Below are 14,079 nucleotides of genomic sequence, written 5' to 3' on the forward strand. Positions count from 1 at the left end.
GAGATGAGGCATGGAGGAGTGCCCTGCTCAGACAACCTTGCCCATACCATCTTACCTATTCTATCTCTCTCATGCTGGCAGCATCCCAGCATAGACCAGGCATGTTTCTGAAAAATCCATCTTTTATAAAGATGTAGCCCAGGCAGGATTCAGGGATTCTGACATTTGAAGTTGGAAAACTGTTGTTGGGGGCCACCTATGTGTTACCAGATTAGTTATGCACTGTCTCTGATCCCCACCCACTCATGGCCAGTTACATATCATTTGACAATTGTAACAATGGAAATTCCTACATTTAAAATGTCTTCAAGATGTCTCCCACAGATATTCAGCCCGAGTTCAGGCTAAGGCATTTGATTCTTTAGTCTCTTAGAAGGTAATGGTGTGTGTGTGTGTGTGTGTGTGTGTGTGTGTGTGTGTTTTGTTGTTGTTATTGTTGTTGTACTTGGAAAACAGAACTGAGTTTAGACTCACTTCCACCTATGGAAACTAAGGAGTTTCTGGTCTATGTTGCTTAGCAACTGGTGAACATGAGTAAGTTCCCTGATGCCTCTGAGCCTCGCACACACAAAATGGGGACCATGGCTCCTACATTAAAGGACTATAGAGTGTTTGGTAACCAGACATGCGATGCTTCTTACCTTCTGCTTCAGAACTGAGTTACCCGAGAATAGAGAGAACGCACTAACACGCTCCAGGTGGCTATCGTCTCTCTCCAAGTTGAACAGTCTCTACTTTCCCCTCGCCTTGTCAGTGGGTTCTTCTCACAGTGTCTGTCATTATGCTCATTCCTGAATTACATTCTCTGGCCATGTGACTTGGTACCTTTCCACCAGGAAGTAGAATTCGTATCCTTATCCCTTGGGTCTGGTCTAGCCTTCAGCTTGTGTTGTTATGTAGCAGACATGATAAACATGCTGGCTCTAAGCCAGGTCGCAGAAAGTATCCACATCTGAGCTCTCTTAGGATCTTGTCCAGGTGCTCTGTAGCCTGACCAAGTGTGAGATGATGACACAGAGCAGCATTCAACATCCTCATGGTGACTCCACCCATATGAAAGGACCAAGCTGATGTTAGCAAGGCTGATCCACACTTGATGAATGTGTGACCTCCTGGGTTCAGCCTAAATCCCTCAGACATGAACTGTCCCTCACAATCACATTATAAAAGGCTTGGATTCCACGCACAGAATTGAGAGGTAGAATTTGGGCCATTACTTTATCCATGAACACCAAAACAGAACAAATATTTAAAACATGTCACTTCCCTGATTATAACTATCTGAAGATAATGCACCTTATCCCATTTAGAATAAAATTCAAATTACAATTATAATCTATGGGTGGAGCCATAACCACTGGGAGGTGGTGGAAATCAGGACACTGAGTATGGGTGGCAGTAGGTGGGAAATCAGGACACTGAGTATGGGTGGCAGTAGGTGGTCAATGGAACTTGCCTCAGAAGGGTATCTGGCCCTTCCTGTCCCTCATCTCCTGTCTACTATGCTATGCCCTCTCTGCCATGATATTCTACCTCACCAGAGCTCACAGCAATGAGACCAAGTGACCATGCACTGAAACATCTTAAATTGAGTGCAAAGATAAAGCAGCTCTTTCCGATTTAGGTCATTATTCTCAATTACTTGTTGCAGGCACAAAAGTCTGAGGAACATAATCATTGAGCACAAAGAAAGAGTGACTGTGAAGTGTGATGTTTACCTGAGAATTCTGTTTTTCAGTGAGGCTGGCTTAACCCTCCCAGACTCCCGCCCATGTGGGAGCCAGCATACCTGCTGACAATTCAAAGCCCGGTGAGGGCAGCTCATATAAAAGATCCATCCCCAGCACCAAAAACAAAAAAATATTTAAAACAAATTTGGAGTATGTCACCTCCCTGATTGTATCTGAAGATACTGCACTTTGCCCCATTTAGAATAAAATTCAAATCTCAAAGCATTGTCTATAGACTGTGAGGTCAAGCCCCTGCCCTTCTTTCTGACCCCACTATCCCATATGCTCCCCATTGCCAGTTAAACGTCCAGCATGCTGATGTGATTCTGTCCCCAGTACATGCCCTCTCTGTTCTGCCTCCACCATCCTGTAATTCATTTCCTCTGCCTGGAAGACTTTCTCCTCCTAGTCTTGAAATGTCTAGTTTCTTTTAGCTATGGAAGAGTACACTTGGGACACCGAAAGTCCCCCTGGTTGAAAGACACTCTCAATGCACACTCACTTTCTTCTAAAAGCCTGAGGCCACGCTTGGCACTGCACACACGTAATCCCAACATTTTAGAGTCTGCTCACTAAAGACTAGCCCGAGTACGATAGTCAAGTTGACTCGACTGTCGGCTTGACCGGATTTAGTATTATTATAGAAACAAATCTCTGGCAAATTTGTGAGAGATTATCAAAATTAGGTTAAATGTGTGTGGCACCATTTCCTGGGCAGAGGTCGTGAACTGAGCTAAAAGGAGAGAGCAAGCTAAGCACCAGCATCCAGCCATCTCTGCTTCCTGTTCCTGGATACAAGCTGAGCATGAGCATCTATCCGTCTCTGTTGCCTGCTTGAGATGCAAGCTGAGCGCGAGCCTCTGTTGCTTTCTCCCCTGTTCGTGGATGCATTGTGCCCAGCTGCCTTGTGCTCCTGCCAACATTGCTTTCCTACCATGAAGGCTAATTCCCCTTAGGTAAATCCTTCCTCCCTTAAGCCACTACTTGTTAGGTCTTCAACAGCAGAAACAAAAAGTGCTAATGTACAGAGCTGCAGAGCAAGACCCCGTCCGTCTCAAACAAATACATTTTAAAACACTCTCAGTCTCTGCAGGTTCTGAAGCAGTGACTGCTGTTCAACAGCGTGGCAGCCGTCTGAGGACAGCAACAGGCCTGCAGCAGTCACTACCACATCTCCAGTGCCTGCCTTCACCAGACTGCATGCATCCCAGGGAGTCCCTAAATAACTAACTGATGAGTCAGAAAGGCAAGGTAGCCCTTTCTTCAGGCCTCCCCTCCACCACAGCTCTTGTTCACAACACCACTTTCAGCCTGCAAGTGCCAGTGGCTCCTGAAATACAAGAAGAAACTACCCACAATCATTCCAATCATCGGGTGCAAAGCTCAACAACGGAGTGGAATTGAAGTTGAAGGCTACATCATAGGCAAAGTAAACGACGCCATGAGGCCCCAGCAAACTAAGGGGCTGACTGCAGTGGCCTCCTAGCCCCATAAACACATCATGAACAAAAAGAGACAATCAAACCCCACTTCCTTGGTGGAAGTCAGTGGGGGAGGGGAAGAGCCGTTGCCTCTCCTCAACTCTGGAAACCTCAGCTTTCAACCTTTTGATGCTTTCATAAACAGCAAGAAGAAACACACAAAAGAGCAAGATGGAATAATTTTTAAAAATTTCTAGCAAGATGGCTTTGAGGGTAAAGACCTGGAAAACCTAAAGACTTGCACTTGATCCCCAGTTGAGGAAGAAAACTCACTACTGAAGGCTGCCCTCTGACCACTGCACTCACACCACAGTGCATGAACACCTACACTCACCCCCAGCTTCACACTACGGTATGTGTGTACACATCTACACTCACACCCAGACAAAATAATAATGAGTTTTCCTAAAGAAAAGCAAACTATGGTGACTTCTCCTATCATTCCAGCATAACTGAGGCTGAGGCAAGATTGTAGGCAACTCAGCAATACACTGTCTCAAAATATTAAAAAGAAGCTGTCTTAGTTATTTTTCTATTATTATGATAAAATACTATGACCAAGGAAACTTACAGAAAAAAGTGTTTAATTTGGCTTATAGTATGAGCTCACATCTTGATTGATAACTATCAGGGGAGGGGGAGGGGGAGGGGGAGGGGGAGGGGGAGGGGGAGGGGGAGGGGGAGGGGGAGGGGGAGGGGGAGGGGGAGGGGGAGGGGGAGGGGGAGGGGGAGGGGGAGGGGGAGGGGGAGGGGGAGGGGGAGGGGGAGGGGGAGGGGGAGGGGGAGAGAGAACAGAATCGGGGAATGGCAGAGTATTTTGAAACTTCAAAGTCTGTCCCCAGTGACACACCTCCTCCAATAAAGGCACTCTTTCTAATCCTACCTAAACAGTTCTACCAAGCATTCAAATACATAAGCAATAAGGGTCATTCTCATTAAACCACCATGGAGTGGGGGTGTGTGGTGCCTTGGGATGTAGCTCACTGCTCACTGGTAGAGTACACTCCCATGCACAGGGGCCCATGTTTAATCACTAGAAGGGAGAGAGGAAAGAAAGGAGAAAATGGATACATCCAGCCAACCTGCCAAGGAGACTATGATGGCCATTCTGATTTGTCAATTTGACTACATCTACAATTAACTAAAACCCAAAAATGGAAGGGCCACCTGCTAATTTGAAGTGGGAAGCTCCAGCTCTAATCTGGGCCACACCTTCTGCTGGCAGCCGATGTAAAAGTTAAGGAAGAAGGAATTTGCTATTCGCCTGCTTTCCCTCACTCTAGATGGCAAGACAATTCCATCAGCGGCATTAGAACCTCCTTCTTCTTTGGGATTCGAGCATGTAGTGAAGACCAGCTGAGACATCCAGCCTTATGGATTAAGAAACTACTACATTCTTGGACCCTCCATTCCTAGGCAGCCATCAGTGAGCGGACTTGACCACTGCTTGTAAGTCATTCTCATTAATCCGCTTTCTACATATATCGAGAGTTTCATTCCATAAGTTCTGATACGGTGGTGGTTTGGATAAGAATGGCACATTGTGTGTGTGTATGTGTGTGTGTGTGTGCACTCGTGTGTGTTACTAGGGATAGAAATCAGGACTTCGTACATGCTAGGCAAGTGCTCTATCACTGAGCTCTCTTTCCAGCAATCTTCTTGTATTGTTTTAGAGCAGATAGCAATGCATTAATCCATACATGCTAATCCTTGACTAGATTTCTACATCTTTCCCCCTCCCCCTCTCCCTCTCCCCCTCTCCCCCTCTCCCCCTCTACCTCTCTTCCTCTCCCTGACTCTGGTCATCAGGCTTGGCAAAAAGTACCTTTGCTCTCAAAGACACCTCACCAGCTTTTTTTAAGAAGGAGAGTTTCACTCATTTGCCCAGGTTAGCCCAGAACTCATTCTGTAGCACAGACAGCTTTCAAACTTACAACCACCGTGCCTAAACAGTTGGGATTAATGTCTCACCCACCAAGGAAGGGTTAACAAAGTGTCATTTCTGTGTTACAACGGTGCTTCATAGCAATCTGGAATTCCAAACACCAAGAATCACCAACATGAGGAAAAACTCACAGGTAATTCCCATCCACGCCACTATCAAGGATACACATGGCCACAAGACAAACAGACATGGTTCTAAATGCTGTTCTCATTCACCCCTACAGACTCATGCAAATTTATTGGCATTCCTCTCCCAAATCTGTAAAATGGGTATAATAATTTGTGAGCCTCCAATGGTGGCAGGTAATAAATAACTTACCTCAAATAACATACTTAGCACAATATAAGCTCAATGTAGGGCCCATTCAACATGTCCATTACCATCCTTAAACTCTAAACTTTACAGAAAGTCTACTGTGGACAGACAAATTTGGGATTCTCTGTCTGGCTATCAAGGCAACAGCTGGGGCAAACACATCTGAGAGATGAACTTGAAGGACCATAAACACAGAGAGAATGTCACAGAGGGAATGGGGGACCCAGCAGACACACAGAAATCAGTATTATATAATTTCTCCCTATCTCACCATTCCTGCCATCTCCAGCCTTTGAGGTCAGCCCCTTGCTAGGATCCTCAGGAGAGGACTTCATGTCAAAGTCCCAGAGTGTGAACATTAAATATACAGCCTCAAAGGACGGCCACATGGTGTGGAAGTGGGGGGGGGGGTGTCAGCCGAGGCTGAATATTGCCAAGAAGCAGGGCTGGTAAGAGAAAGGAGAGACAGCCAGCACTATAAGGCACTCTTCAAATCACTGAAAGAAATAGCTCCCGAGTGCTGGGAGTCCTAAACAGGCCTCAGCCAGGAAGAACACAGCTCACACCCAGCATGGAGGTGGCTGCTCCAGAAATCTTACAGGCATTGAGATTAGCATATGTTAATTATATAGAATAACAGGCTTATTTATAACATTTTCGTACATATAACTCTAATGTATTCTGACTGTGTCTACCCCATCACCTCTTGCTTGTCCCTGCCCAGTTCCCTTCTCTTCCCAGACAGTTTCCCTTTTTTTTTCAAGCTTTTTTTTTTTTTTTTTTTTTTTAGCCCAGTGATTTTAATTGTGGCTGCTTACAGGAGTTTGGGTCAAGGGTTATCTGCAGAAGGTGCTGGAGAGACTTACCGGTAGCTATATTATTGAAGAAAATGTCTCTCCTTCCCTGGTCAGCATTAGCAGCCAATAGATCCTCAGGGATGGGTGTAGAAGACACATGAGCCCCTTTCCCCAGCTACAGTTAACTGCCTGTAAGTCCTCGGGAGGGGGAGGGGAGAGCCTTCTGAGCCCCTCCCCACCCACCCCGTAATGGAAGGATAACAGGCTCAATCTTGTACTGTAGGTATTTATTTCTCTGTGTTGGTTCACTTCCCCTGCTCTAAACCTGGTACCACAGTCTACATGCCATAGAGAGAACTGGCTGTGTAAGCCAGGGCATCCTGGAGTTAGTTAGCCAACACCCTACTTAGCAAACAGCTACATTAGCCATTCATACGCAAACCAGCCAATCATCCCAGACCCATAGCCCTTATCTTTGTTTTGTTTTGTTATTTAACTAACATTAAAGTAACAGGTTTTTAAATGACATTTTTACACATACTTAGTATTTGTTGATTCCACTACCTATCCACTCCTCCCCATTCCCTTACCAACACACACATGCACACACACACACACACACACACACACTTGCACTTCTACCCTTTCCACTGTCAGGTCCTGTGTTTTGTTACCCTCCCACCTTTCTTCTTTCCTCCAGATCCTGTCTTACTGCCTGATCACCGCTCACACTCACTCCCACATAATACAGATTTAACAATTAGACACTAGGCTCCAGGCTCCACACGTGAGAGCAGATGATCGATGTCTGTTCTTCTGGACCTGAGTTACTTCACTTAATGTAATGTATTTCCTCATCGTACCCACTTTCCTGCAAATCTCATTATTTCTATTTGCTCTGCAGCTGAACAAACTCCCATTGTGCACGCACATTGTCATTAGCCGGTCCCCAGTTGATGGACATCTAGGTTGCTTCCCTTTCCTAGCTATGGTAAACAGAGCAGCAGTGAACTTCACGTGTGGGATGCTGTGCAGCAGGGTACAGAGTTTTTCGGATATTTGCCCAGGAGTGATAAAGCTGGATCCTCTGGCGACTCCTATTTTCATTTCTTAAGAAACCGCTACGCTGACTTCTATAATAGCTATATGAGGCTCATCTCCTCCAAATCCTTGCCAGCATTTGTGATGGATTTGTTCTTGCCATTCTGACTAGAGCAATATGGAATCTCACAGTAGGACACCCTTATACATGGAGGCACAATCCTCTCCATACAGACCAAGTATGAGTAATGTGGGAAACCCCTACCCCACCCATCCACTGAAGTCATTCAAACAGACCAATGCTAAGCTTGTTCTGTCCTGATTCTCCTTCCCCAATGGAAACTACAACAAAGGTTTTCCCCACATTGTCCCCTCACTCTCTCCTGCCTAGTGGCCAACTGTGATGCTTCCCTTCATGCAATGCCCATGGAGTACTGCATGCCCCTTCTCTTAGGGTAGACTCTGTCATAGACTCTGGGGCTCATCTTACACAGTGAGCTGCAGCTCCCAGAAAAGCAATTAACAGAACTGTGTTCTCTACTCCCAGACACCAGAGGGTCCTGGCTGGGGACACAATCAAGTTCTCATTCCAGCAGATGTGGCTACTGCAGCATGGAGCCAACCCTGCCCTGCAGCATGAGACTCAGTACTAGTCTTTGCTTTCACAATCTGCCTTCATTGCTTTATCCTTTTGGTGCAAACTCTTTCTGTTCTTATCCAGACCACCTTGTCCTTCTACACCTAGTCCTGAGCACAAGGGATATCATCACTCACACACTCATGCTTGGGTTTAACTCCCTTCTTCTCTTTCCAGGAGTAAGAGAGGTCTGATGTGTTCACGTAAAGATAAGAACATTTCGGGAAGTTTTACATACACACACACACACACACACACACACAGGCACTTTTTGCCAAGCCCCATGACCATAGTTTGATCCCTGTTTCCCACATATGTACCTCATACCCAACAAACAGACAGACAGACAGACAGACAGAGACACAGAGAGACTTGTGTGTTGGGAACTGGGTCTCCAGCTATTAGCACTATTAGAGAAGGTTCTAGAAAATTTAGAAGGTAGAAAAAGCAGGTCTAGGGGTAGGTATCTCTGTTTCCCACTTTCCATGGTAAACAGTTCTTATTTCACACACACTCCTGCCTCCATGATGACCTGCCCAAGTGACCGTGGACAGAAGCCATGAATCATCTTAAATTTTCATTCATTATTTCTGACAGTTACAGAAAGTGATCAACCTGGGCAGGTTAAGAAGGCTGTCTTGCCATGGGGTTGTTACCCAACACAATGGCCAGAACATGTGCACCAAGACTTTGGTTTGCTGAAATAAATTGGATTGAAAATTCTCAAGGACACCAGGGATTTGGGGCAACATGTCACAGACTTTCTGAGCACCATCACGTCCATAAAAATAAGCTCTGCAGTAGAGACCTTGGGAACTAATTAAGTATTAGGACATTTTCATGCTCAGACACAGGCACCCATGCGCCTTAGTAGCGCACCCACAGACCAGCAGCAGCAGCCCATGTTCTCCTCACTTGATTCATTAATATTTGACTTCTCTGACTCTCAGATGTGTTGAATATTTTAATTACAGAATCTTATTACATGCTCAGGGATTCTTAAGAGAAACAGACATAATTTTCATAAAAGTTTTATGAATCTGACTCAGACTGTGAATATATAGTACAATCCAATAAGTATTCATGACAATTAAAATGTATGGGACACTCACTTGCTGCGAAGCATCATCTCATTTAATCCTGACTACTGTCTTAATGAGGTTTCGAAGAGTTAAGTGCTTGTCCAAGGTCACAGAGAGTCTGAATCAATCAACATACTCTGCCAGTTCCCAGAGTTGACAACCTGTTTTTTAATATCTAATAATACACAGAACCATTGTAGGGAATATGCCTATTCCTAGAAATGCCAGCGAGTTGATGCCCATCTGTTGGTTCTCCCTGCCTTTGTGGCCTGCCGGCCAATAAGGTCCACTGGGGCAAAGGGAACAGAGATAAAAAATGGAGTTCAAAAGCCTTGTGAGTACATACGGTGAATAACTCACACCAGGACCAGCTGCAGGGCGTCAGACCAACTTTACTTTGGGTGATTGCAAGCTTATGAAGCTTTGGGGGACGGAGGGTAGGGACATCCAGGATGGGCAAAGGCTTGGAGCTCAGGATACCAAAATGCCTCATTAGCATGGGGAAACATTTCAGAAATCCCAGGTGCTGGCTGAACAGGGGGAAATGATCCTGTAATCTAACTGAGGCTAGGTGACAGTCCTCAGGTGGAAGTATGTGTGGGGGTCTAGAATTCCCCAGACAAGGTCAGAGGAGAAACCCCACTAATGAGGGGAGTCTTCCATTACACACCGAGCCCAGAGGCTATCTGGTCAACGGTGGACTTCAACCTTAATTAGCAGGTTTTCCCACAATGATCTTTCCCCAGAGAAGCACCCAACCAGTGACTGCTGAGTCCAAGGAGAAGCACCTGAGCCCCTGTGTCCCCAAAAGGCTATGCTCTGTACTCATTACATAACTCCCTGATGGCAGTTACAACCTAGGACCTGCATGACCTAGTCCCTGCATGACATCCCTTACTAACTGCTCTCTTCCTTTCAAATTATGTGGCAGTGGTATTTCATATAAGGCCTCAAAAAGGCTCCTAAACTCTTTTCTCAAAGACTTTCTTTCTGGGGGACCCCAATCAAAAGTCATACTTTACAGCAGGATCAGTAAACCTCTCTAAAAGGCCAGCAAGAAAATGCCTGCAGTGTATGAGGGGCTGCAGAGATGGCTCAGCAGCTAGGAGTACCAATGCTCTCAAAGAGGACCAGCTCCCAGACCTACATCAGGCAGCTCCCAAACACCTGTGAACTCCAGCTCCAAGAGATACCGCACAGGGGGCATATTCACATAAAGGTACACATACTACACATGATTAAAATTTTTTAATTAAAGAATTAAAATACAATAAAATAAAATAAAATAAAAAGAATAAAAGGAATTAAAGCTTTGAAAGCCAGACATTCTCTCTCACAGTCACTGTAGGGATCGTGTTTATATGCAATGTAAGTTAAGGGCTTGTTGGGAAACACATGTAGCTTAAGGCTGTAGGCATTGTAAATAAAAAATAGTCCCCCATGTCATTACTCAGGAATGAAGAAGGCATAGAAAAGTCCCATGCTTCTACAACTCATCTCTGACATTCTCACAGGAAGGTCACCAGAGATGATAAAGGACTGAGTGAGCCTGTTTTCACAGATTCTTACTTATAGACACTGGATTTAGGGTTTCATTATTTCATGAAACAATTTTCTCTTTCTGTTGCTCAGTCATTCAAAAATAGATTTAAAGCTGGATCAAGTCTGGAATACAGCTCAGTTGGTAGAGTGCTGGCCTAACATAGAGTGCTGGCCTGTGGTGTATTGCCAGCACTGGATTAACTGGGCATGGTGGTGCATGCTTTAAATCTCAGTACTCTGAGGGGCAAGGGGCTGGGTTGGAGGTATGAAGGAGCCTCAAGAATCCAAGGTCAGCCTTAGCTACATGGAGAGTTTGAGACTTCCCTAGGCTATGTGAGACTCTCTCTCTTTCTCTCTCTCTCTCTCTCTCTCTCTCTCTCTCTCTCTCTCTCTCNTCTCTCTCTCTCTCTCTCTCTCTCTCTCTCTCTCTCTCTCTCACACACACACACACACACACACACATGTTAAGTAATAATTAATTAAGCAGGTACCCATACATTGTAAGTACTTGAGGGGCAGGGGCAGGCAGAGCTTTGTAAGTTCACAGTCAACCTGGTCTTCGTGAGTTCCAGGACAGCCAGTGAGCAATATAAACAATTACATAAAACAAATAACTAGTCTTAGCTTCCAGGAGGTAATTTTCCAGCCTCAGCTTTGACATCTTTGTCCTCAGCCTTGCCCTCAGAGATGACCAGCTTATTCTGCAGCTGGAGGTAGCTCTGGTCCTCCACAGCTTCTCCTGTTCCTGTCCTGCTTGCTGCTTCAAGGTTTCGAGTTCCTGATGGGATCTGCCAAGCTTCTCCAGGGCCCTTTTCCAGGGTCTCTTTACCTCTGCAAAAGTCTTTGTCATATTCTGCACTTGCTCCTGTCGCAGCATCCACTGCTTCTGAGCTGACTGAAGTTTCTCCTCAAGGACGCGCTTCTTAGCCTTGAGTTACTCAAAAGCCTTCTGAAGCTCTGTGTACTTCCTGTGAGCCTCTTTGACCTGGGGGAAGGCCTCAGACAGAGCACATTTTATGGCCTCCACATGGTCCATGTATGTGGCCTTGATGTCCTTCCACAGCTCCTTAGTTCCAGTTGCCTTTTGCTGACTTGCATCTTCAGAAGCCAAAGCATCTGGGTTCTGGTCAGTATCCTCCTGAGCCAGAAAAGCCTGTAAGAGGTTCACTACTTGAAGCTGGCTACAAAGCAGCAGCTTGTCTTTCTTCCGAGAGTTCCTATGAACTTCCCCATGATCTTGGCAGGCAGCTCTGCTTCCCCCTGCAAGCCTGCAGCAGGTTCTAGAAAGGCTGCTGCCTCAGCCAGAACCCCTTTCATCGCAACAGCATTGACACCCACCATACCTTTGGATTCTTCTGGACTGCCCACCTAGGTCAAAATTCAATTTTTTTAATTTTTAAAGAAGAAGGTTTAATGGCCTTGAGAGAAATATCTGTCCAAGTCCCAGCCAATAACAGTGGCCAACAGTGTCTATAATCAGCCCATTTGAGAAGGTTCAGAATCTCCCAGCAGCAGTTCTTATGGTCTGAACATGACCTACACTCCTAAGGCTCATATTCTAAGGACTTGACTGCCAATGGATAGTATTCCTGGGATGTGAATGGCCTGTGAAGGTTCCACTGAGGGGGTTGTAAGACTCTGACGAACCTTAGCTTACTGGGAAACCCCTTACCCCAGTGAAGAATGTGGATCCAGGGATTGATGCAAAAGCAAGAGGAATTTATTGTTCCAGCATGCTGGGGTCGTCATCCTGCACCCAAAGGAGAGGCAGGACCCCCTGGCAGCAGCAACTAGGTACAATATGATTGGCAGAACAGTATACCCAATTAAACTTTAGGTCTTTAGGGAATGAGGTAGTAGGGGCTTAATTAGCCTTCTTTCTGGCCTACCTGCACTCTGACCTGTCTCTTTCTAGGAAGGAAGGGGTGTGATGGAATTTTCCAATGGCTCTGAGCTGACCTCTTCAGGATCACAATGCGATGCCACTGGTCACTTCAATTTGCCTTCTCTCATTGTGCCCTGCCAAGCGTGAGGGAAGCCCCACTGCTCCTTGTGATGCTCTGCCCAGTGCCCTTTCCCTGACCTCTTCAGGTACCTCCACGCAGAGATGGGGCCAAGGAACCATGGACAGAGTCCTCTGAAACCATGAACAGAAATAAATCTGTTCTCCTTCTGTTGCCCTTCTTAGAGCAGAGTGGTTGAATGAAAGAGTGATGCAGAGAATGAAGGAATGATTTTCTTTCCTGGCTGGGTATCTTCCTCTCTCCACCCTCAACTCAGCAAGCCAGCAGAGCAGCTTGGAGACTCAGGAGTACCAGCAGCTACACAAAGATGGTGGTGGAAACAGCTGCTGTCTCTTCCTTTTCCAGGAAACCAAGCTCCCAGAGAAGCTCAAGAAACCCTGGAACAGCCAAGTGGCACACTGAACCCGAGCAGTTAGAATAAACCTCATTCCACCTGCTGTTGAGTTGTTTACATGCCAGCCTGAATTTCTCTTAGCATCTTTGTACCTATATAGATCCACCGCTACCTGTGATTAAGAACACAGTACACTGTGCACCTGGGACTAAACAAACCTGAAGCCAGAGGCAAGCATGCCAACACTCCTGCTTAGTCAATACAGCACAAAAGACACTTAGGACGGTGTCTTCCCATCTGTACAGTGACCAAGTAGACAGATGAGACTATTTACAGTCCTTACTGTGTGGCAGGCACTGGCCTGAGCCTGAGCATTCAGGAATTTATTAATTCCACAGCAATCCTGTGAAGTGAGTGCTATTAAAAACTCCACTTTGCAGATGGGGATCCTGAAATGCAAAGTCATTTTCCCCAAGCCGCTTGGCCCGTGGGTGACTGGGCAATGTCTCACACCCAAGTGGACTGACTCAGGTATGTGCCGTAACTATAGACTGGTGAACATGTTCAGTCAGCAGACAGTAAATATTTATGAGCCATAGAGCATCCCCATCACAAACTCTTCTTTTTCATCTCTTAATAATGCTTTTAGGAATGTACAATCTGGACTGCTCTTTTTTTCTTACTGAGATGGCCCAGTAGGTAAAGTGTTTGCCTTGCAAATACATGGATCTAAATTCTACCTCTAGAATCTATAGAAAAGAGAAAAAATTTAACATTGTAATACAAATACTGGGAGGAGGAGGAGACAGGTGGATCCAATGGGGCTAAATGGCTAGCCTACCTTGCCTAGTGAATAAACTGCAGGGCCCAGTGGGCAGCAGTGTGGTCCCAGTGTCTCGGAAAAACACAAAGTAGCAAAGTAGACAGGTCCTTTGGAACAAGAGTTGAGATTGTTTTGCCTACATATACATGCATGCACATGTGATTTACACACACACACACAGAGAGAGAGACAGAGACAGAGACAGAGACAGAGACAGAGACAGAGACAGAGACTCACTAGAAGCCAATCTTACCTCAGGGGCTGTTCATACACAAAAGTCCTTAAATTATCCATGGTACCGAGGACATGCCACAACTTGAATATCCCA

The 14,079-nt window shown here is 45.7% G+C and overlaps 1 pseudogene; it reads right to left on the minus strand.

The window, feature by feature from the left end:
- Nucleotides 1–11,190: 11,190 nt before the first annotated feature.
- On the minus strand, nucleotides 11,191–11,911 carry LOC110312005 (annotated as a pseudogene).
- Between the last annotated feature and the right edge of the window lie 2,168 nt (nucleotides 11,912–14,079).

Source organism: Mus caroli, chromosome 16, assembly GCF_900094665.2.
Source record: "Mus caroli chromosome 16, CAROLI_EIJ_v1.1, whole genome shotgun sequence".
Taxonomy (NCBI): Eukaryota; Metazoa; Chordata; class Mammalia; order Rodentia; family Muridae; genus Mus; species Mus caroli.